Here is a 25,848-nt window from a genome sequence, read left to right on the forward strand (position 1 = left end):
GTCTGATATGAAGCTTCTTACGTATATTATCTTATGTCTCAGTATCTTTCACATGAATGTCAGCTTCCCAAGAAAGCCCCTCTGAGGAGGTGGACAATAGTTTGATTGCACAGCAATAGAACTTTAAAGTTTTATCTTATATGAGAATATTTCTGACGGTTTCGTTATTCAAGAAGCATTCTGTTGTGAAACATTTTTGATTTGTTATTTGGAATTAGATTTGATTGGAACAGCATGTTTTCAAAATGATTTGAATGTTTTAAATAATCTCTCTGGATTTAAAAACTGTTTTATGTTCGTTTATTTTCAACAGTGTTGTGCTACCAACACATAAACCTAACTGTAAGGGACATAAACCCAGATTACCCATTTTACTTCGAATGTGTTATTAATGTTATTAGTATTCTGCCAGTTGATGGCATGTCTCAGTTGAAATGGTTTGTCAGACACAGAGTGACAGATTCTCCATAATAAAAGAGTCTGGTGGGATTTGGTGGAAAGACTACGAACCAGTGACTCCCAAGACCTGCCTTCTGAGTCAGGCTCTTCTGCTACTTTCATTTACTGTGTGATCTTGGGAAAGTCTGTTTCCTTGTCTGGGCCTCAGTTTTTCCATCTGTAAAATGAGGGAGTTGCAGTAGAGTGCACCTCCTATTGGGTTCTTTTGTCCCATTTCGGGAGTCTGTGATGCAACCATTTGAGGGGGTGGGGGTGGGGGGAGTGATTTGGACTTAATTTAGAGCATTAGATGAAGCTGATTTTGTGTTTCACTAGGTCTGGCCTATCCTGACCTGGCCTTTGAGGAATGCCTTTCCCTCCCCCCCCCCTTTTTTTTAAACTTTTTTTTAAAGTTTATTTATTTTTGAGAAAGAGAAAGAGACAGAGTGCAAGTGGGGGAGGGCAGAGAGAGAGAGGGAGACACAGAATCTGAAGCAGGTTCCAGGCTCTGAGCTGCCAGCACAGACCTGGACGTGGGGCTGGAACTCATGAACCATGAGATCATAACCTGAGCCGAAGTCGGACGCTCAACTGACTGAGCCACTCAGGCACCCTGTGGAATGCCCTTCCTTTTTTTGGCCAAATCGTTAACTCCCCTTTAGTTTTTGTCAAAGAATGGTTGTCATAAAATTAACTCTGTGGCCCTGCCAAGTCTAGGTAGGGGTAAGGTAATGATTAGATTTGGATAAAGCACATTAGATATTTGAAACTGTTTTATAGCATCTTCTGAGGGGAAACTCTACTCTTGGGCATCAGATAAACTGAGAGAGAAACCTCTACAGAGGCCACAGAGGAGAGTATCATATGTCTGGGGTGCTGGGCCTACTCCTAGGAAGTTTTGGCAAGCCTTTTCCATGTCCCCATCCTCTGTCTTCAGCCCTCGATTAGAAATGTAGCCCTTGCTCTCTGGAATAAAATTATCATTATCATTTCGTGTTAGCACCATCCCTGTATTGGGCAGGTGTCCAGGGCCTGCTTCTGCAGTAGCAGGAGTGGTGGCTGTTGAGAGACATCTACTCAGCTTTGGCAAGATCGTGAACTTTTTTCCTTTTCTTTCTTTTTCTTTTGGCAAGCTATGATGATGGGGCAGAGAACAAAGGAAACTGATGCATTTGGTTGTAGTGCGCTTTGCTTTCATGACATTCACAAAACTCAGTGTCATTAACCTTCAAGCGAGGCAGGTGAGGAGACGCCAGAGTTGTTACCCACGTTTTAATAATTGATGATAAACAGGCAGTAAATCTAATGCTTCTGATGTTAGCCAGGCTGCAGGGTTACTGGGCCTCTGGTAGGAGTGAAGCAGTAACTCAAACATGAGAGCCCTAAGGGAGGAAAGGCATAGAGGTTAGAAAGTCAGATCACTACAACTTGGCCAGAAGTAAGAAGTCTGGATCAATTTCAAAGTATTCGAGGCCTTGGGGCACCTGTGTGGCTCCGTCGGTTGACTGTCAGTCTCTTGATTTTAGCTCAGGTCATGATCCCGGGGTTGTGCGATCGAGCCCTGTGTTGGGCTCTGTGCTGAGTGTGGAGCCTGCGTGGGATTCATTCCCCCCTGCCGCCTTGTTCCCTCTCCCTCCCCCTCTGCCCCTTTCCCCCACTCATGAGCTCTCTCTCTAAAAATAAATCTTAAATGGGGCGCCTGGGTGGCGCAGTCGGTTAAGCGTCCGACTTCAGCCAGGTCACGATCTTGCGGTCCGTGAGTTCGAGCCCCGCGTTGGGCTCTGGGCTGATGGCTCAGAGCCTGGAGCCTGATTCCGATTCTGTGTCTCCCTCTCTCTCTGCCCCTCCCCCGTTCATGCTCTGTCTCTCTCTGTCCCAAAAATAAACGTTGAAAAAAAAAAAATAAATCTTAAAAAAAAAAGTGTTAGAGGCCTTTAGGTGTAGACTCACAGGAGACATTTCCTTTCTGCATAATCTTATTTCCATTATGTTTGAATCCTACCTGGTCTTATAAGCATTGACCACATGCTAGGACAGACATTAGTTCTATCATCAGGAAAAAGGTCTAAATGTATAATGTATTGATACATAAAATGTACAGATTTATATGGACAAAGATGGGATGAGAACTTGGAAAAAAATGAGTAGTATGGAATTATGGATTAAGGTATTTATGATTTGACAGTGGTTATAAGTTCTATTCTTTGCCTCTCATGGAAATCCTGCAAAATTTTGTCTGCTAGGTAATAACTGAGGTTTTAAAAGGGTAACTCTGCTGGAAAGTATGCTTTAGGAATGCTCAGGGTGGGAGGAAAAGTGGTTTCGTTTGTGTTTTTCTTTTAAAATAGGCTAAAAAGAATGCAGTTTTGTAACGGAGCTAGGAGAAGTGTGCTTAGGAGGAGGAGGTTGGAGAGAACCTGCAGAGAGCTCCAGAGAGTGAAGGGCAAAGCTGTTTTGGGAGAAGGAAAGCTTGGCATTACAGTGCTGTAGGATGTAGCGTTTTCAGAATTGCTGCCCTATAAATCAGATTTTAGTTTCCACACAATTTAAAAGTGCAAAGCATGGTGTTAGGCCTGCAGGCCATTGTCTGTTGGGGATGTGTTTGCTGGCCTTATCAAAATAATGATGATGCTGAAGTGAATGTTTTGTAAGTGTGTCTAAATTACAAGATGTGCCCTTTTTTCTTTTTTTTTTTTAAATTTTTTTAACGTTTATTATTGAGAGACTGAGAGACAGAGAGACACAGAGTGTGAGCAGGGGAGGGGTAGAGAGAGGGGGACACATAGAATCTGAAGCAGGCTCCAGGCTCTGAGCTGTCAGCACAGAGCCCGACCCAGGGCTTGAACTCACAAACTGCAAGATCATGACCTGAGCTGAGGTCGGTTGCCCTATCTGAGCCACCCAGGTGCCCTGTCTTTTTTCTCTTTTCTTTCTTTTTTCATGTTTATTTATTTTGAGAGAGAGCACACGTGCGTGTGCTGGGAAGGGGCAGAGAGCGAGGGAGAGAGAGAGAATTCCAAGCAGACTCTATGCTGTCAGTGCAAAGCCCGATGTGGAGGCTTGATCTCACAAATCATAAGATCAGTGACCTGAGCTGAAATCAAGAGTTGCATGCTTAATCAACTGAACCACCCAGATGCCCCATAAAGATGTGTCCTTTTTTCTCTGAAACTATACCCTTCTGATTTGGGGGTTAGATTTTTTTTTTTTTTTTTTTTTAATGAATTGGTGGGAATATTTTTATTTGGCAGCTTAATGGTCCATGAAATTGACAAGTCTGGGAAGCCAGGCCTGAGATGTCAGAGCCCTGCCTTTGGGATAGAGTGAGAAGTGTAGGCCAGGCCAAACACGAGCTTATGGGTGGGCTGATGGGGCCTCTGGGCCTTCTAGGAATGTAGGGTCACTGGTAGAGACCAGGGTCTTAGGAGCTTGGAAGAAGCTAATTTTGAAAGTGCTCTGGGAACCAGCAGATATTTTTGAATTATAGCCCAAGAATGTCAAAGGAAGTGCCAAGAAGAAAGATGAGGGTCTGAGAGAGCAGAAAGGACAACTGAAATGTGAATTTCAGCAGGCAAGGCCTCAAAATGACAGCTCTTCATGTTGGTTTCTTTGCATGCAGGCCCCTTTCTGCCAAGGCAGCATGCTTTAGCAATTTGGCGTTGGTGCTTCTGGGAAATGCCGCTAGAGTCAAAGCCATAGAAATACAAGTGGTCTAACAGCCAGCTTGGTTTGGACCTTTGAGTATCATGTCTTCCAGAGCAAGTAGGAAGCTTAAGAATAGTTTGCTCAGGGAATTGCAAACCCAGCTTATTTCTGTTTTAAATAGTAGGTTAAGAAAATGATGTATTTTCAAATAATACTTTAAAATCTGTGCTTAATGATATCTGGGTCTTGGTGGTCATCATGGCAATCTATTGTTGGAGCTCTTTGTGCTAAGAGCTTTATTGCCGTTAACCTATTTAATTCTTACAAAATGCCGTAGTGCTGTCCCCATTTTAGAGATAAAGAAACTTTAGAGGTCCTTTTCACTAAAGCCTGCACAGTAAACAGTAATGCTAACCCTGTAACTGTAGTGAGTATAGAGGAGTCCATCAGAGGATTGCTGAGGGACTGACAGGATGAAGAAATAACACTTATTAATTAAGGGTCAACTACGTGCCTCGTGTTTTACAGGAAACATCTCACTTAGTCCTTTAGGGTACCTCCTTCTTATCTCTTCTGAGTGAGGAACCTTCCTAAATTCACCATTTGGGGAAGAGGTGAAAATTTCACCTTTCATCCATTTTCACAATGGACATTAACCTAAATCCACATATTTAATGGTGGAATTAGTTCTTTCATATTACGGTTCCAATATGCGTTTCTTTCATGTGCCCACAAATTGAGTAGCAGAAAATCCAAATATAATTTCTGAATGTGTCTGAAACTAGGGGTTGCTCTATAGCCTCTCTGGACACATTGCAGTCTAGAATGTTTCTACTGTGAAAACATACACACTGGAATCTGATTGGTTGTCACGTGCCGATCATGGGGCAATGCTAGGATGGCAGAGGCTTCTGATGACTGGGAGAAGGTGAGGTGAGAGTTTCCAGGTTTCTCCAGCTACTTGTGGCTGGCTTGAGACTTTTGGCTGCTGGAGTGGTGGGTCTGGAGAGAGAAATTCAGCACGCTTGTCGATGGTGCCTCTCTTTGGGAGCATCCGGCATGCTCCCTTCTGATTTTCATTGGATTTCCTAAGTGGACTTTTATCCTGGGCAAGAGAGTCTGCCTGTTTGCTGGGCAGTACTACTTGTCAGCGGAAGTGAATAAATTAGAATATCTTTAGCATGAGTTAGGTTCCTTGAGTTGATTTTTTTCCTGAGTGAACTAATACCAAATTTCTGAACCTAATAACTGAGGCATGGTCTGGACTCACAGGCATTATAGATACTTTGAGAAACACTGATTCAACCTCAGATTCTTCTACTATCTGACCAGAATTTCTTATCTTCTCTTATAACCAGGCTTTATTTATTTATACATTTTCCAGACCACTAGTGGAGACAGACAACAAGAAACCGTAGCTTCATTTATTTGTTCATGCCTTTGTTCAGCAGATGTTTATTGAGCACGTACGTTGTGCCAGGCACTGTGAGCAGTTCAGGAAGACAGAGGAATGTACCAGAGCACTGACTGTAAGGTGCGACAGGAGAGGCATGTGTGTGAAGTCTGAGGGAGTGGAGAGAAGGAAGGCTGTCCTCCCTCGGTGGGAGTGAGGAGCCATGGCGAGGGACTCCTAGTGTAAAATCCCCACTACAGAAACCCTATTCAGCTGACTCCTTTTCCATTTTACTTCCCTCCATAGAACTGTTACAGCCTGTTTCTTCTATCCAATACCTGGGGTTTGCCACTCCTTCCAGTGGGAACCCAGAGATTTGGCCTTTCAAATCTCTATAGAGGTGGTTCTCAAAGAGGAGTGAGGGAGGGCAATTTTACCCTCCAGGGAATATTTGTCTGTCTGTCTTTCTTTCTTCCTCTTTCTTTCTTTCTTTCTTTCTTTCTTAGAGAGAGGGTGCAAGTGGGAGAGAGAAGAGAGAGAGAAGGAGAAGAATCTCATGAGGGTCAGAGAGAAAGAGAGAGAGAAGAGTGGGGCTCACCCAGAGTGGGGCTTCTGCTCACGTGAAGTGGGGCTTGAGCTCACCCAATGTGGGACTTGAACTCCTGAACTGTGAAATCATGACTTAAGCCGAGGTCAGATGCTTAATGACTGAGCCACCCAGGCACCCTTGGAGACATTTTTGATTGTCATGACTGTGGAAGGAGTACTACTGGCATCTAGTGGGTAGAGGCCAAGGATGCTTGTAAATATCATACAGTGCGTGCATGCACAAGACAGCCTTAGGGAAAGGTGGTGGCAGGTGGTTAATAGCCAGATTCTTAGGCTTCCAGTCTTGCTCTGCAATTTAATAGCCACATGACTGGGGACAATAGAATTACAGAATTACAGGTGGAGAACAGAATGTACAGTGCTTTAGTTTCATCATCCATAAGTAGGAATAGTAATGGTGCGTATATGATATAGTCGTTAGGAGGTTTTCATGAGTTAATATTTGAATATAATAATGAGCAATACTTGGCATGAAGTAAGATCTTAACAGTTATAATTATTTTTTATTTTCAGCAAAAACTTTAACTTTTGACTCCAGAGAGCTTGAGTTTAGAGAATCCAGGGCAGCTGAGTTTGTGGCACCATCTCTCTGTATGCTTTGGTGTAAGAATTGGCCATTGTTTTTGTTTCTCTGGTTCCTTTTTGTCCATGGGTTTTATTTTCCACTGTTTCCACCTCTTGATTCTAGGACTTTTGATAGCTTTGTCTTTCATCCTTTTTTCCCAGGGACCCAGATTTATGTCCTTAATGAACCTTTCCCTGGAGGGCTGAGAAATATATTTATGATTTTTTCTTAGCTCTTTCTATTTTGGGAATGGTGAGAAAGCAGGAAGCAGGTCAGGGGAGACCGCCTTACTTCCTGATTGTCACAGCTCCCTTCTCTATGAAGTTCCACGCAAGAGTGAGAGGCAGGTGGTAGTGCCTGCTTAGTAACTACCTCTTCCCTCTCTCCACCCACCAGCTCCACCCCCAGGTTAGGTGCCTACTACTTCCAAAATACCCTGTAATTGGGCCACAACATTATCTGCCTGCTTGAAATCATTTCTAAAAATCAAAGCAAAGATGTAGAATGTGTCAGTGGGATTTAAAACGTCTTGGTCCTCTACTTGAAGGTTTTGGAGTTGTTCTGAAAACAAAAGAGCAAACTTGTTACCTTAGGTGGCAGTGTCTCTGTGGCCTACAACTGTGTCTTCCTTTCACTTGCAAAAGTGCTCAAGTCATGGTCCTTGCTGGCTTTCCACAGGAAGATGGGCTTGTGGCTGCCACTCAGCAGATCAGATTTACTGTCAAATTTTGCTAACATAATTGACCTGTAAAGATTGCCATTCTGTGTTTTGAATGGTATCAACAGACTTGAGAAAAGTAAGAAGTTAAGTTGTCATGAGCTTGCTTGCTTGCTTTCTTTTTTTTTTTTTTGACAGGAAGCAGGATTTATTGGTGGGCATGAATGGGGAAGGGCAGTGCTGAGGTTCACATGAGTGCAGAGCCCACCATTTGTCCAAGGGGCCACGATTAGGGATGTATTTGACTCCACAGAGATCTGGAATGAGCTGCTTTTTAGCCACACCATGTCTTCAAATTCGTCTGCATTAAACTTAGTAAAGCCCCACTTCTTGGAAATGTGGATCTTCTGGCGCCCAGGGAACTTGAACTTGGCCCTACGTAGGGCCTCAATCACATGCTCCTTGTTCTGCAGCTTGGTATAGATGGACATGATGACTTGGCCAATGTGGACCCTGGGGCTTTCCGGAGGCACCCCGCATACCTGTCTGGAGCCTAGATTGGAGAAAGCGTGAGGCCAAACCTCAATGTCCACCGGAAGAAAACTGTCTCTAAGGTCCCTCAGGGCAGTCCGTACAACCAACAGGCAAGTTGTCATAAGCTTTCTAATTCCTTCCCCATGACACAGTTATCTCTCCCCTGAATGAGAGCAGTGGCCTCTCAGTGGCCTCCTGGCCTGTCCAGCTCCATTCATTCAGTTTGGCTTCCAAAGCGCTGGGCGCTGTTCCAAATGCTGCCTGTGGAAACGGACCAGGGTGGAAACTGACCGGGATGGCCACTGTGTCTGCCTGCCTAAACTCTGTGTCTGGCGGGAGAGACTGACTACTGTGATAAAATGTGATGTGTGCTACCAGGAGGGGAGGTGGGAGGTACTCCGTGCTTCCGAGACTCGCATCTGCCCTGGTTGGGTGTAGGGGGTGTGTCAGGCACAGCTTCCTTCCAGAGGAAAGGGTAGACAGCATGCCTGGCACCTCCACATCTGTAAGGTGCCCCTGACTCCAGATTCCTGCTTGGAGCTATGTTGTTGCTGATGGTGTGCCTCCCTTCCTTCCCACCACTGTGGCCTCTCGTTGAGTTGCCTTCTCTGTGGTCTCTCTGTTCATTCTCTGCACTGCCTGCAAAGTGATCTCCTGAAATCCTCTGCAAGTCCGGGCATGCCCATCCCAGCCCTCCAGGGGCTCCTCATTGCCCTCAAGATGATGTGCCAGCTTCTTGGCATCGCACCTGGTACCCTTCATGATCTGCTTTGCTCTCCATCTCATGCTCGGAGCTTGAGCCACACCGTTCTCACGACATGCCCTTTTGGCTTTGGGGCTTTTATCCTCTGTTTCCATTGCCTGCAACCATTCTTACTGTCGATGTATTCTTTACTTGCTTGACTTTTGTTTCTCCTTCAGAAGTAGCTTAATCATCATCCACCTCAGTGTGTGTCAGAATGACTGGAGGGCTGGCTAAAACACACATTCTCCCCTTACCCCCAGCGTTTCTGACTCCCAGGACTGTGGGGTGGCCCCATCAAAGTTTGTACTTCTTCTTTTTTTTTTTTTTAAAATTTTTTTTTTAACGTTTATTTATTTTTGAGACAGAGACAGAGCATGAAAGGGGGAGGGTCAGAGAGAGAGGGAGACACAGAATCTGAAACAGGCTCCAGGCTCTGAGCAGGCAGCACAGAGCCCGACACGGGGCTCGAACTCACGGACTATGAGATCGTGACCTGAGCCGAAGTCGGCCGCTTAACCGACTGAGCCACCCAGGCGCCCCCAAAGTTTGTACTTCTAACAATATCCTGGGTGATGTTGATGCTGCGGGTCTGGGGACCATGCTTGGGAGACCTGGTCACCAAGGACAGGGTGACTGGCTCTTTTTTGCTTCCACTGTGAGCGCCTGACAATCTCTCTTACGTCAAGCCTTTGTTGTCATACTGCTTTGCAACTATTGACTTTCCTGGCTTCTCTTTAGTCTGTAAGCCCCTTGAGGGACAACACTGTTACTTCTTCATCTTTGTGCTCCCAGTGCTTAGAAATCCTGGGTGCTCATTAAACATTTGTCAAAGAATGAATATATAAATGAAAAATAACTTTATCATTGGAGGCTTTAATAAATATGCCCCAGAACGTATTTTAGCAGCTAGTTTTTCTGACAGTTTCCCCCACAGTTGTGAAGGTATAGGCTTATAACATGCTGTTAATGAGATCAGCATGCGTTTGGTTAACATAAGAGCCAGTTAGCTGTGTGGTTTTGTGTCCAAATTCTAGAAAGGTCTAGGGGAGGGACTAATACTAAGCATATTAGTGTTTCTGGAATTACTCAAAAATACGTAGGTTTTTAAATAGTGGCTTGGTATGAAAATATGTGTCCAAAAGATATGCAGATGTCATTTAATTTAGCAACCATAGCATAACTGTGGTCTTTTTATTTGAAATAATAAATCTCAGTGAACTGATATTAAATGTAACCGGATGTTTAAGCAATCCTTTCTTTAAGCCAGAGGGAGGGATAGCTAGAATACTTCATGTGCTTACTCATTCCGTAGATGTTTATTGAGCATCTATCTACTATGTGCCAATAGGCCCTAGGACTATGACAATGAGTAAAACACTCCTGCTTTCTCAGTGGGAGGTGCCAGAGGGAAAATAGAGTTGGGTGATGTGATGCATGGTGCCTAGAGGGCTCCTTTAGATCAACTGGTAGGAAGTGACTTATTAAGCTGTGTCCTGATTGACAGGAAGTGATGGCCATGTCGAGATCATGACACGACAGGAAGTGATGGCCACGTCGAGATCATGACATGGAAGGGAGCAGTTTAAGGCCACGAGAATGGTGCAGAGGGCCTCACTTTAAAACCTGTCTTTGAGGATCCCTGATGCCCCTGTAGTCTTGAAGACTGGATTGATGTCACCTTATTATTTTTTTATTTTTTTAATGTTTGTTTATTTTTGAGAGAGAGAGAGAGAGAGACAGTGTGAGCAGGGGAGGGGCAGAGAGGGAGGGAGACACAGAATCCGAAGCAGGCTCCAGGCTCTCAGCTGTCAGCACAGAGCCCGATGCAGGGCTGGAACCCATGATCCGTGAGATCGTGACCTAAGCCGAAGTCAGATGCCCAACCAACTGAGCGACCCAGGCGCTCCCCCCCTCCACCCGTCACCTTATTATTGTGCTTGCTAATTCAGATCCAGGCTCAAGCCTTGCTTCCACAGCTCCGAAAGCAGTACTTCCCAAAGGGTGTTCAGTGAAACCTGAGTTATGGGAAATATGTTGGGAATAAAGGTTTCTGCCATTGAGTTCAGAAAACTGCATGCACCTTCTCTTTCCATTAACATATTCAGGAGGTTAACTACATTTAGTCCCGCGTTTGCCCACGGGCCTACTTTGCGCAGCATCTTCTGAACTGATGTATCTTGTTGCACACCTTGGACAGTCAGCTCTAAAGCTGCTGCTTCGTGCACACCTAAAAGAATATTTCACGTGAGGCAGGCTTTTCTCTGCTCTTCACGTTCCACTTCCCCTTTGGGGGGTGACTTTGATTGTGGAAGAGAAGGTGGGAGTGGGATTTCTCACATTGGTTTTCCAAATGCCTTGTGCCCAGTGGATCAGTCCACTGATTTGGGTGCAAAGGTAAGTGGCGTTTAGAGCCTGAGAGGTCATTGTTCGTTCGCTGCATTCGGGGAGGGGTTGGCTGTAATGTCATGTCCATGCAAGCGGTTTCTGCACACGCTTTAGCCTCTGTTACTTTAATGGAGAATGGTTTGTGGTTGAGTTATTCATTCTGTCTTCTTTTGGATATGTAAACATCGCTTTGGGTGTCAGCTGACCCTGAGTAGAAGTAGGGGGAGAGGAGTGATCTGCTGGGAGTTGCTAAGGGTGAGCCTTAGGTATGAGAACATTAAGCTTGGGTCAGACGCTGTGTACTGAACCTTTACTGATGTTTTGGAATCTTAATACCAGCTTAAAAAATACTGGCATTTAGATTTCCTTTCAGTTGAGGTATGTTTGGTTTGGGCCCTTCCTGAAGTCAGAGCAGATGGACAGGGTCTGTCTTTTTGAAGTTTTGTTGTTGACCTTTATGGTTCTAGTTTGGCACAGCAAGCCCGGAAAGGTTCAAGGTGGGATAAGCTCACTGAAAACTTTCATTTGAGGGAGAGTCCAAGATGAGTCTTTTTGTAGAATAATTCAGAGTAAAAGAGCATTTGGCTCATTTGCCAGGGTTGTGGGGAGGCTCCCATCCTGTGCTGTTGATTTTTTGTGCTTGGGGCAATTTCCAGAAAGAGGCAGTGTGGGGCCTGACTGAGAAAAGGGTTAAAGAAGCTGCAGATACAGATGGAATAGTCCTGGAAATGGCCCACCCAGCGAGGGAACTAGTGGTGGGGCACTAGAGGGAATACCTGGGGTTTCCTTCTAGTTCTAGGAATTTGGAATGATTAGTGCTTTTGGGTCCTCTGTGTTGGGGCACTGTGTTTGCATGGGTTGTGCTCTCCTTAAATGAAACAGAAACTTCAGTATGAGTGGTGGATATATGGGATACCATTACTGTGCACAGGATTGCCGTGTCTTCAATTATCTAGTATCCCCAAACTCCTGCATTCAAATGATATACATTCCAGGGACTTGAGCAGGAAGTGTGAGAAGTAGTGGAACAGAAGTAACACTCACTGCTCTTATGCATGAGACCTAGCAGTTGGGTCGGTGTCGTTTTCTAAAAATGTCTTTTTTTCTAGGTCTTGAGGTTATTTCTACTAAAATGAGTAAAGGAAGTCTTGCATTCCCTCAACTTAGGTATAATTGTCTCCCGGTCAAAGTCATCTTCTGCCAACTTGAGTTTTATTTCATCTTAAATCATTTTCCTTTACTGGTACTAGATCCTGCTGTTCTATATATTACATGTATATATTTTGCAAGCCACAAGTTGAAACAAGAAACAAAAATAAGGCATGGAGTTTTATTGAATTTTATCTTTTACCCCCTTAGTTCTGAGAACATGTGAATTGCAAGAAAATCAGTATGAAAAAGCTGGGGAGAATGTTGATTTGCAGTATTATTATTTTTATTTCCTAGGAAGAAAACAGGATTTTCATTAGATGCCATTGCGTTGTTTTCCACTGAGAGCGATAATAGTGGGATGGATGGCCATATCCGGAGTTTGTATACATTTTTGCTTAAAATGTAAATGTTTTTTGTATGAACTTTGCCAAAGTGTTGCCCTCTTCCTGCAGCAGCAACTATTATACAGTATGGTTGTGTCTTGCCAAGGACAATTTCCTTTTATCAGAGTGAAACTTCAGGCAATCTTAACTTATTTCTACCATAGGGGAGCTTGGAAGATACGAGTGTTCATGAAAGCACTTTTATTTTTCCTTGGCCGTTGACCTTGAAAGTAAATTTTTGAAAAACTTGAAGATCTGTTATTTTGATTGATGGTTAGGTTAAAGGATACTCAATGTGATGTAATTATACAAATTTCATTTGCATAAAGCAAAAGATTACGAAGAGAATGAGTAGAAATGAAAACGGAGTGCTTGTGTCGTGGGATCGTGGATGATTTTGTTGGCTTTCTCATTCTTCTTCCTCCCTGACCGTCATTAGTGTTTTTATGTCCTTTTGGCACGCAGTAAAAGGGGGAAAAACATGTCCTCACATGTTCATTTTTGTGTCCTCTAGAGGATGTGCATTTCAGAGCGTTTCTTCAAGGAGGCTAACCGGGAACAAAAAAGAACTGGCAATATGCTTAGTGAAATAAGCCAATCACAAAGGGACAGTTATTGAATGAATGTATTTATGGGTCCCAGAATGGTGTAATTCATAGGGACAGAAAATAGAAAGGTGGTCGCCAGGGGCTGGGGTAAGGAGGAGGTAACGGAGAGTTAGTGTTTAATGGATCTAGAGTATGTATGATTTGAGGAAGATGAAAAAAGTTACAAAGACAGGTGTTGGTAATGGATGTACAACACTGTGATTGTACTTAATGCCACGGATCTGTACACCTACACACGGTTGTAACGGTAAATTTTGTTATGTGTATTTTACCACAATCAAAGGGAAAAAAAAGTTTAAGCTAAAAAAACCCCAAAAAACAGAGAGCTGTTCCCGTTTCCTTCCTGTGCCCTCACCGACTGAAGCTGCTCTGGGCATGCTCTGATCTTGGTGTAGCCTGCCACTGGGGCTGAAGCGTTGAGGGGTGCAGAGGGCACAGACCCCAGCATCTGGGGGGGATGTTTAAGGGCTGCTTGACCTGAACATGATCCCAAGCTCTTGTCTTTTAAAAAGCTTTCTTTTATGAGAGATGAACCCTGAAATTGTGAATTGGGTAGGCTCTCTGTGGGACATAGTTTTGGCCATGCCTGTTACTGACATCTAGGAAATGAAACAGTTTGGTAAAAATTAATCTTCATTTGAATGTCTTCCCAAACTGTGGCACTTTTCCCATTTATCTCGTTGAGTGTTTCCTCAAAGCCAAGTGACTGCGTGGCCTAACTTTTCTTTCGTCTTGTTCGTGTTATTCTCAAGAGAGAGTCGGCTGTCGGTCTGGACAGGACTGAGTTTCAGTTTGGGCCCTGCCCTGGGCAGGTGGATATAAGTGGGTACCCTGCCTGAGCCACAGCTTCTCCCGTCTGTAAAATATCTGGAACGATTCATACCGGGTTGGGAGGATTTATTGTGATAACGTGAAAACACATGCTGCTTTCTTGATTTCCTGTTGTTGAAATGGTCGGTAGGTTGACGAAGCATTCTAGAATAACCCCAAATTTGTTATTGGGCTGTAGAAGATGGTTCTTGATCAAAACTTAGATATTTTTCAGAATTAAAATATTTTAAAAGATCTTTTAGAAAAGGCAAATGGAAAGATATTTATAATTGGTAGCAGATTTTTCATGCTTTGTATTCAACGCTCTGAGAGTTTTTGTTACCTCATCTCCTGCTTTTTTATCTTCAGAAAGTGTGAATGCTAGTCCCTCGGAGTGTTTTGTACCCCTTATTACAGTTGGATAGTCTTGGAATACCTGTGGATTCGCATTTGATCCTGGGTCAGTCTCAGTGCAGTGCCCCTAAATAAGTTACCTCCTTTCCCTCACCTATGGGAGGATCCTATAGAAATTATAAGGGTTAATGTTTATTGAGCACTTACTGTGAAACAGTGGGCACTGTGGCATGTGTTACATGGAGGGCATCATTTGGTCCCATGCCTCTGTGAGGTAGTTGCTATAATTACCCTCAATATAGGTGGGGAAGCTGAGGCTTACCAGTGTCCAAGGACATACATACAGCTGGAGCAGGTGATCGGATTGAGCTGAATGTCGATTATGAGGACAGAACTTGGCACTGGGGAGGCACTCGGTACATGTGAATGCGGCATGTAGGTGTGCATGTGTGAGCACACACACACTGCACACCCTTAAGTTAATATTTCCCCCAGGTACAAGAGTTACTAGGTTGCAAAATCTGGAATTCCCTGGGAGCTTAAAGAGTATCTAAGTGTGGGAAGGCTCATGTTAGCAGCACAAAGTGTATTTGGTTGTGATTGTAGCTGCTTTGCATTTTTTTCCAATTTCTTCTTTAAACAAAGAAAGTTTCTATATACTCTGTAGGATTAATATGTACTTTTAAAAGATGTAATTGAGGTTTCACTGTTTTTCTTTAGGAAAAAGCCAGTTATTTCTGTAATCATTAAGCATCCTGTCCTGAGAATAATTACGGAGGATAAGCTGCAGCCACCAGGGGTGTGCAACTGGCAGTCTTGGAATGTTCTGTAAATATATTAGCCTGAAAATTGCATTTTAATGTGGTGTACTAGTGAAATAGAATTTGACTTGCTAAATTATTCCATGTTAATAATGATCTTTTTCTAAGGAAGGCTGTTACTTTATTAAAAAAAAAAATAGGTCGTTTGTATCTTCCAAAATAATTGAACTGTCCTTTGGGGTAACCTGTTAGTACTTTCACTTCTATTTGACTTTGGATAATTCATGGAATGCAAGACACAGAATTTCAGGTCAAGAATTTGATTTTAGGAAATATCATTTTCTCTACAGTTTGCTTTGAGTAGCTTTGACCTACATCATATCCCGACTGAAATGCTGTATTTTAATATTTAAAACAAGTTAAGGCAGCTTATGTGGTACTACACGTGATCTCAGCTCGCAAAATGTATGCATTTAGATATCAGTGATGCCTTCTTTAATTTTTTTTTAATGTGTATTTATTTTTGAGAGAGAGCATGAGCAGGGGAGGGGCAGAGAGAGAGAGAGAGAGACAGACAGACAGACAGAATCAAAAGCAGGCTCCAGGCTCTGAGCTGTCAGTGCAGAGTCCGACGCGGGGCTTGAACTCACAAGCCTTTGAGCCGTGAGATTATGACCTGAGCCAGAGTAGGCTGTCCAACTGACTGAGCCACCCAGGCACCCCATATCAATGATGCCTTCTAAGAAAACCATTTCAAAGACTAACTCCTGAGCAGTGGGTTGGTTAACAGTTATTCATGCCAGAGATTTCCCCCAAGTTTATTTAAAGAGCCAAATGCTGAATTAACTTGTTTTGGAAGTTTCTGGTTGCTTCCCTCACACACAGAGAAAATCAGGCTGTCCATGTGTGGTGAACGTATTTCTCATGATTAGTAGATGAATAAAATACAGTTGATGATAGAGTGAATGCACAGGTTTGACACCAGACTCTGGAAGAATAGGGAGGCTCTTAGCAGGAGAAATTTGAAACACCCATTTCCTTGAAGAATTGTGTACTTTGTTTACATTTTCCAAATTTTTATTAGGCTAATTTTTATTAATCAAAATTTGAAGGCAATTTGAAGGTTACGTGTAATCTTAAACTGTTGGTTGTAGACCCCAGGGAATCATTAGCTTTCAAAAGAAGGGAGCACTTCTATTAAGAGTTTTAAAAAGAAAATATCAACTATCAAATAGGTCACTGTTATAGAAGATGGTTTAATTCTTGTTCATCAGTCAAAACTCAGAGATGTTGGCTTAAATGAAAAAAATGGAGGTAAAAGAGTGGGAAGCCAAGCAGATTATAAGTACTTGAAGTTTTTCTGTGTATTAACTGGCTTCCATTTGAGAGAAATACTTGCTTTCTCACGATAAAGAAAATTTCTCTTGTACTTAAAACATGTTTACATTTTGGTTGCGTCCTGTTTACCTCGTATGTAAAGAAACCCTTGGATCTCAAACTTTTAACCACTCCTTATTCAGAAGGGTGATTTGAGAAGGAGCAAATCTTGCATCAGTGAAGAGGAAAACTGGTTAGAGAAACAGAGTCATTTCTCTGCATCTTTGGAGTCAGTACTATACAGGTCATATCCGTTAGGGGTTGAACTGTGTCATTCTCCCCCTCCCCCGCCCCAAAGATAAACTGAAGGCTTAACTAACCCCTGGTACCTGTGAATGTGACCTTACATGGAAAAGGGACTTTGAAGATGTCGTCATGTTAAGATGAGGTCATACTAGAGTAGGGTGGGTCCTTAATCCATTATGACTGGTGACCTTACGAGAAGAGGGAAATTTGGATGCCGACCAAATGAGAATGTCATGTGGAGGTGGGGGCAGACTGGAGTTACACTGCCACAAACCAACCAGTGCCCGGGGCCTCCAGCTGCTGGAAGAGGCAAGAAGGGACCCTCTCCCAGTGGCTTCTTGGAGGGAGCTCGGGCCTGCTACCATGATACCAGAACTCCAGCCTCTAGAACTGTTGAGACGATAAATTCCTGTTGTTTCCGCCTCCCGGGTTGTGATTGTTACAGCAGCCACAGGAAGCTGCAGGACAAGTCAGACCTCCAGAGTTTGAATCCTGGCTTCACATTCTAATGTTGTGATTGATCTTAGGCAAGTTACTGAACCTCATGGTGCCTTGGTTTCCTCATCTATAAAATAAGGCTAAAAAGAGTATCTTCCTCATGTAGTTGTTTTGAAGGTAATGTATGTATGATACTTTGAACAATGCTATTATATGTAAAGAAAATAGTCATTTTAGAGCTATAATTGACTTTTTATCATTCAGCAAATATCCCCTGAGTTTCCTTTTTAATAACAGGCCCTATGCTAGACAGTAAGTGAACCAAGGAGACAGGATCTCTGCCCTCACAGATCCTTCAGGTGATCATTCCCTCTATTAATGTGAAGAAGAAAGGAAAGTGGATTCCATGTGGCATCTTAATGAGCAAGAACCTTTCCTTAGACCTCAGAGAGTCTGGTGCAGAACCTGTGTACTGGACAGGCAGTGGGCATGCAGCCAGACTGTCTGGGGTCAAGTTCAGGTTCTTACTAGCTCTCACCTTAGGTGGTAACAGAATTTTTCAACGTTTATTTATTTTTGGGACAGGGAGAGACAGAGCATGAACGGGGGAGGGTCAGAGAGAGAGGGAGACAGAGAATCGGAAACAGGCTCCAGGCTCTGAGCCATCAGCCCAGAGCCTGACGCGGGGCTCGAACTCACGGACCGCGAGATCGTGACCTGGCTGAAGTCAGACGCTTAACCGACTGCGCCACCCAGGCGCCCCGGTGGTAACAGAATTTTTAACTTTCTCTGCTTCCACATCTGCAAAATGGGGACATAATAAGAATCTTTTTCAATAGGGTTATAGTGGTGAGGATTAAATGAGTTAAAATGCATAAAGTACCTAGAATAGTAAGCACTTCATGAATGTCTTTGTATTATGAAATGAACCCCGAAAGATCCTAAATCTATAAATGAATTTTTGTGATATTTATAATAAGCATGGAGAACTCAAGTATGGATTAGATGTAGCTCCTTTCCACATAGATTCATGGTCAAGGTGAGGGAGATTTATTTATTTACATGTTAGTGAAAAGGCATGGACAAAAAATGGTGGTAGAAAGTAGAAGGAGCATGATTAATTCTCCTTGGAGGACCAGGGAAGGTTTCCCAAAGATGGGTTTTAGAGGTTGAATAGGAATTTGCCAGGCAGCAAAGGAAGGAAAGAATATTAGGAGAAATGAGAGTAGTACATCCAAAAGTCTGAGGTCTTAATGCCATGATAGGTACAGGAGACACCCAGTGGTCATTCACAGTGGTGTAAGGGTGTAGATATGTCCTAGAGCCAGGATTCAGACTTTGACGCTTACTGCCGTGTAACCTTAAGCTATTTTCTTGACCTCTCTGTGCCTCTGTATTTTCATCTTTTAAGTAGTGATAACAGGCTTTGAGGGAATTAGATGAATATATTAATTTGAAGTGCTTAGATCAGTGCTTGGCCAAAGTGCATGCTCAAGAAGTATTGGCTCTAATTAATGTTACTACTCTTGTATTTGCTATTGAAAGACAAGGTAGGCTCACTTAATACTCTCATTCTAATCCACAGGTTCCTGTGGGCCTTGTATAAATGCTGCACCCTCAGGTCCGTGTACTTTCTTGAAAAACTTTTACCATTTGAACGTTGGGATTAGGAGGTAAAGAAAATACAGTGTACTTGGTTTAAATAGAGGAAAAAATAATTAAGATAGGCTAGACATTGGCACAGAGCTATGTGCAGATTGCTGATTAGGCAAAATAAAAAAAATAAACCAGCATGTTGAGCCAACATAGTTTTGTTTTTAAATCTGGCGAACCACCTGTATCTCTAAGTGATCAATTTAAAGATGGCTTTGGTTTGTTGTGAATTGTCTCCAGATTACCTGGTGACGGCAGTCTGTGTTCTGAACAACTGTAAGTTTAAACAAGCCACCCCTGGAATGCAGTCTCCTGGTGGCGCCACCCAGGTTGGCGTGTGTTCGGAGGTGAGAGGGCACATACGGCCTTGGATTTCTTTGGCTGTCCTTCTCAGGGCTGTGATGTTGCAAATGCATGATTTCAGCCATGGTCCCACTCACTTTTATTTTTATTTTTTGAAGGGGGATGTCATTTCCGATTGTGGTTTTTCTTTGATTATGAAAGTAAGATGTGCCCGTTATGACAAGACTTAGGCAAAAAGAAACTTAAAAGTAAAACAACACAAGAAATTTTAACATTTGGAGATAATAATTGTTAATACTTGGAGTGGAGCCTCTTAAGCCCCCTCTCGCTTGCAAAAAAAAAAAATCTCAACTACAGGGGCAGCTAAGGCCAGTGTTGGGCAAGGGGCAGGCTGATGAGTGAGGTTTTTGGGGAGATGCTTAATTAGAAATTGTTCTGGAAAATTCAGGACATAAACAACATAATAGCAGTAATAGAATTATTTTACATTATATTAAAGTGTTGGTGATAATAAGTGGGCAAAGTTTATATTTGTTCATCCAACATGTACTTATTGAGCACCAGCTAGATGCTCAGGTTGCAGCATGCACACAGCAGGCAGAACTGAGCTTTCCTGGGACTTGCACCATTGTCAGCATTTTAGACGGTAACTAAATAAAATAATCGAGGTTATAAGGTGTAAGTGCCATGGAGAAAAGCAGAGCAGGCTATGGGGCTGGAGAAGAGGGGGCTTAGGGGGAAGGGATGTGATTTTACTTATTTTATTAATAAAATTAATTTAATTTGATAAATAAAAATAAGATAACATTAATAAAATTAATTTTTAAAAGAATGCCTTTCAAAAAATATTTATTTTTGAGAGAGAGAGAGAGAGAGAGAGAATGAGCAGGAGAGGAACAGAGAGAGAGGGAGACAAGGAATCCGAAGCAGGCTCCAGGCTCTAGGCTCTCAGCTCTCAGCACAGAGCTCCATGTGGGATTTGAACTCACAAACCGCAAGATCATGACCTGAGCTGAAGTCAGACGCTTAACTGACTGAGCCACTCAGGTGCCCCAGGAAGAGGGGATGTGGTTTTAAACGATGCTGGGGATGGACAGAAAAGTCTTGACAAGAGAGGTGGTGTTTGACTCGAGGCTTGAAGGAGGCAGAGGGATGGCCTCTGCTGTGCATGTTGTGGGAAGAAGCTTTCCAGAAGGAGCTGGAGGATAGCGGGGCTGGAGTGACATGAATGAGGGAGAAGTAGATGGGCTCAGATAAAACGGTGGGGATGAAGCGGTGCCTGGGTGGCCCAGTTGATGAGACGTCTGACTCTTGATCTCAGCTCAGGTCATGATCTCATGGTTTGTGGGATTGAGCCCCATGTTGGGCTCCACACCAGCAGCTTGGAGCCTGCTTGGGATTCTCTTTCCCTCTCTCTCTGCCCCTCCCCGGGTCGTTCTCTCTCTTTCTCTCTCTCTCTCTCTCTCTAAAAAATAAATAAATAAACAACAACAACAAAAGGTGGGGGTGAAGGTAATGAAATATCCTGCAGGGCTGGTTAGGCCATCGGAAGAGCCTTGACTTTCATGCCAGGAAAGATGTGAAGTGGCTGGAGGCTTCCCAGCCAAGGGTGATGATCTGACTGATGTTTTACGAGGGTTGTCCAGTGGCTGTGGTGAGAATCGACTTTAAGGGTGCTGGGTGGACTCCGGAAGATCAGTCCGAAGACTGGTTTAATGTGGTTTGAGATGATTGAAGTGTGGGGCGGGGGGGAAGGGTGGAGGCAGTGGAAATGGTGAGTTACTGGATTCTGAATATGTTTTCAAAGTGGAGCTGATGGGGGCACCTGGGTGGATCATTCGGTTAAGCACCTGACATCAGCTCAGGTCATGATCTCACGGTTTGGGGGTTCGGGCCCACATTGGGCTCTGTACTGGCAGCTCAGAGCCTGGGGCCTGCTACGGATTCTGTGTCTCCCTCTCTCTCTGCCCCTCCCCTGCTCATGCTCTGTCTCTCTCTCAAAAATAAATAAATGTTAAAAAAAATATACAAAAAAAAGTAATACAAAGTGGAGCTGATGGGATTTATCAATGGGTTGAATTGGCGTGCGGTAGGAAGGGAGGAATCAAGGATGATCCTGCGGGTGTTAGTCTGAGCAGCTCGAAGTGTGAGGCTGCTCTGAATTGAGATGCAGAAGTCAGCTTCTGGTGGGACAGTGTCGTGGACTGAATGTTTGTGTCCCCCACAAATTCAGGTGTTGAACCCCTGTCTGGAAGGTATTAGGAAATGGGCCCTTTGGGATGTAATTAGGGTTAGATGAGGTCATGAGGGTGGAGCCCTCACAAATGGGATTAGTGCCCTTACAGGGGTCACAAGAGAGCCTGATAGTGCTCTCTGCTCTCTACCATGTAAACATATAAGACACAGTCTACAACCTGGAAGAGGATACTCACCAGACACCAAATCCACCAGTGTCCTGATCTTGGACTTCCCAGCCTCCAGAACTGTGAGAAATAGATTTCTGTTGTTTTTAAGCCACCTACTCTGTGGTATTCTGTTATAAGAGCCCAAATGGACAAAGGCAGGACAGATCAGGAGTTGAGCTTCAAATATGGTATTTTGAGGCGTTTGATAGAAATCCAATTGGACCTATGAACCTGGCAGTTGGATCTAGAAGTCTGGAGCTTAGAGGGGATGTCTGAGCTGGAGCTGTAGGTTTGGGAGAATAAAGAGCATTCAGGGAGGGACTGACTTGTAAGAGCTTAGCCTCTGTTTGACAAGTTAGGGTTGAAGAGATGAGGAAGAACAGACCAAAGAGACTGAGAAGGAGTGGCTGCTAAAGTAGGAGTGTGAGGTCCTAGAAAGGCCAAGTGAAGATGTGTTTCAGTGGACAGATATGGTCAGCTGGGTCATATCTGGGAATAAGTCACATCTCTGTGTAAAACTGTAGTGACTATTGAAAACGTGTGGGTGTTCTTTAGATTTTATTTTATTTATTTCTCTAGATATACAGAATTGTTTTAAGTATAAATGCCCCAATCTCTCTCCCTACTCCTTGGAGATAACATTGTTAATAGTCGTCTGGGTAACCTGGTTTTGTGTGAGAGAGAGTATATACGTATCTTTATTGATATCTGTATCTATATCTGTAACTTTTTGTCTTAACAAAATATTTCAAATATGCAAATATCCAATGAGTAGAGACTAAGGTATTAAATCCTGATGTACCTACTATCTATATTGTTTAGATCATGTTTTTAATTCCAGGATAGTTAACATATAGTAATATATTGGTTTCAAGTGTACAATATAGTGATTCAACACTTCCGTGGAATACCCAGTGCTCATCACAACAAGTGCCCTCCTTAGTCCTCATCACCTATTTCACCCATCCCCTCACCCACCTCCCCTCTGGTAACCACCTGTTTGTTCTCTATAGTGAAGAGTCTGTTTCCTGATTTGCATCTCTTTTTTTCCCCTTTGTTTTGTTTCTTAAATTCCACATATGCCTACTATCCATATTAAAGAAATGTGATCACTGTTCTGGATGTCTTAGAATTTATCTTTACTTCCTTATTATTGCAGTTCTATTCTTATTCTACTATTTTTATTTTTATACACACATCACATAGATCTTCTTGCTTGCGTGCACGCATGCCTGTGTTCTCTCTTTCCCTACTCAGGCTCTTTCACTCTGCCCAAGGCTGTACTGTATTTCTCAGCTGCTGGAACAGCCACCACAGTGGTCCTGTACCCAGCTGGGTCCTGGGAGAGCTGCAGAAGTAATGATGCACAAAACGGCAGCCTCCACAAGAACGTGTTAAATTTGCTGATGAAAGTAGCCTTGGGGCCCCTGGGTGGCTCAGTTGGTTGAGCCTCTGACTTCAGCTCAAGTCACAATCTCATGGTTTGTGAGTTTGAGCCCCACATTGGGCTGACAGCGCGGAGCCCACTTTGGATCCCGTGTCCCCCTCTCTGTCCTCCCTCCCCCACTCACGTTCTCTCCCAAAAATAAAATAAACATTAAAAGATGTTTTTAAAAAGTAACCCTGGGGAGTTCAGTGTTTCCGTTTGAGAGCTCAGGAATGCCAGTGTGAGGATCATGATATAGGGGAAGGTTTGAGGCTTTGGTGTTCTTCAGTCCTTGCTTCGAATCCTAGCTCTGTCGCTAACTGTGATCACGGACAAGTCAAGCCTCCATTTTCTTCATCCATAGACTGGAAAATTTCCACCTTAAAAGTTTGCGAGGGTGGTGGGAGGTAACTTATCTAAGTAAAGTGCTTAAGAGTGCTAATCATGTGCTAGGTACCAATGACATAAATTCCTTCTCATCTCATCTCATCTTTTTCCTGTTTTGTTGTTAAACTAATTGCTGGATGAAAAAAGTTTGGAGGTATATTATTTAAGTAAATATATTCCAGTTATCTAGAAAGGAATATTGAGATGAAAGAATCTTAATGCAAAAAGTAGCTGACCTGAGACTGGTGTTCTACCTTTTTTTTTTTTTTTTTTTTTTAATTTAAATCCGATGTCTTAGCCTGTAAGCCTTTAAGTTTCTCTGTGAACGGGTTCATTGCCAAGTTCACTGCCAGAGGTCTTCTGGAAAAGAGTTACTAATAATCTATCCTAACTACTACCTGTGCCATTTCCCTGCCTCAGGAGAGCTAATACTTCAGAGGATCCATCCGAACATCAGTTGGTGAGTATCTGTGGGTAAAAACTTCATTTGGTGGGGCGCCTGGATGGCTCAGTTAGTTAAGTGTCCATATCTTGATTTCGGCTCAGATCATGATCTCATCGTTTGTGAGTTAAAGCCCCTCCTCAAGCTCTGCGCTGGCAGATGGAACCTGTTTGGGATTCTCTCTCTCTCTCTCTCTCTCTCTCTCTCTCTGTCTCTCTCTCTGTCTCTCTCTCTCTGCCTCTCCCGTGCTCTGTCTCAAAATAGGTAGAATAAACAAAAAAAAATTATGTATATATTAAAAAAAACCTCCACATCATTTGGTTAGAGGTCATCGGTTATGGTTTGTGAAAACCGGTCCTTAATCACAGTGTTTAAATGAAGTGGTTGGAAAATGAACAAGTAAGAAAAATGACTTCAAATAGTTTTTTATTGCTGACAAATAATGAGTCCTGCAAATGTTTAGCATTGGCCAAATATTTGGCCCTTGGCCACTGCCCTGGAGGACATGACTGAGTCAGGACCACCCAGCACACCAGAAGCATAATCAAATGGTATTCCCACCTGTGACTCCCGGAATGACCACCCCACTCCGTAAGTGACTTGCATTGGTAAAAGCCATCTTCTTTTATGCTTGAGTGTTCTACGGATGGTTGGGGGAAAAATAAAAATAAATGAATGCATAGAATAAATTTTAAAAGGAGTTTAATAGCAATTGACCATTGTTGGTAGATCCCAAGTTAGGAATCAGATAGGTTGTTGCTGATTGTTCATACCCATGGTCTGATCATGTTGAGCACACAGGCATTAATAAAGGGGAGAAGAAACTGTTTATTGGCTCATGTGGACAAAGGAGGAAACATATGTGGTGCAATTTTTCCATCTCCCAGTCCCTGGTCCCATGAGTGGTGTATCTCACAGTATCAGCATTCTCCTTCCTGGGGTGACCAGGGCTGCTGTCAGGGCAATGTTGGAGCATGACCTGATTCCACTGGGTCTCTACTCCACTCCTCCCTGAGGAGAGTTAAATTGATCCAGTTGGGTCTCAAAGCATCATCCATATGGGAAATGGTGGGCCAGCCATAGCTATCTCGTACCTGGCCTGAGTTCCCCCTCCCTCAGCCTCTTGCTGCTCTTGTCCATCAGAAAGAGAACACCAGTTCCTTACTGGTCCATTTCTCCACAGCTCCTTAATCAGAAGTAGGGGATTAGCTTTCATTGGCCTTTTTCGTCTCAGATCTTCTTAGAAAAGAATCTTGCTTTCTATTGCCTCAACTGCTTTACTGCTTTATCTTACTTAGGAAGTAAAGTTTACCAAATTCCAGGAATCAAACCATATTTTTTGGCCAGGTATACGTAAGACTAGGATGAGGTTGTCTCTGATGCATGATCTATACAACAAAACATTGGGCACCAAAACACACGTGGGAGCCAAACCTGATTATATAGTGGAGGACATGTATCCCTTTTTTTCCATGACTGATACTTATTTCTCACTTCTGATGAAATAGATGATCACAGACAGAACTTTAAGCCTGGGTAAGGAATTCTTTTGATATGGTAAGTTTTAGGAAGTGAATATACGGCAGTGAAATCAGACTAAGCGGTGTGTGAAGCTGTGGAGCATTTTTATTTTCTCGAGGATGATGATATTAGGGAATTAAATCAACTTTTTAGTGGAAAAAAAAAATAACTGTGTATGGGATTGAGTTTTTCCACGTGTAAGCGCCTGTGTAGCCATCACCCAGATCAAGATAGAGAACATTTCCATCCCTCCTACAGCTTTCCTCCTGTCCTCTTCCAGACAGTACCTTTGACACTAGATGAGTTTTTCCCTGTAAACTCCATTTTCATGTAAATGGAGTAATACAATATGTGCTCTTTTACGTTGGCTTTTTTTCGCTCAACCATTCATGTTCTTGTAACAGTAGTTCATTCTTGTCCATTGTGTGCGGTATTCAATTATATGAACATACTTCTTCAACTCATCCACGTTATTGTTGGCAGACATTTGGTTTCCCAGTTTTTGCCTATTGAGAATAATGGTGCTGTGAACATTTTGGTATATGCCTTTTGGTGAACATTTACCATGCATTTCTGTTTAGGTATGTTTGGAGGTGTGGGATTGCCGGGT

General features: G+C 43.1%; 1 protein-coding gene across 12 annotated transcripts in view; it reads left to right on the forward strand.

Moving 5' to 3' along the window:
* Positions 1 to 25,848, forward strand: part of APBB2 (amyloid beta precursor protein binding family B member 2) — a 387,308-nt gene that overhangs the window by 3,232 nt on the left and 358,228 nt on the right. The gene's annotated exons all lie outside the window — the stretch shown is intronic.

This window comes from Herpailurus yagouaroundi, unplaced genomic scaffold (assembly GCF_014898765.1).
Source record: "Herpailurus yagouaroundi ecotype Mexico unplaced genomic scaffold, PumYag 28, whole genome shotgun sequence".
Taxonomy (NCBI): domain Eukaryota; kingdom Metazoa; phylum Chordata; class Mammalia; order Carnivora; family Felidae; genus Herpailurus; species Herpailurus yagouaroundi.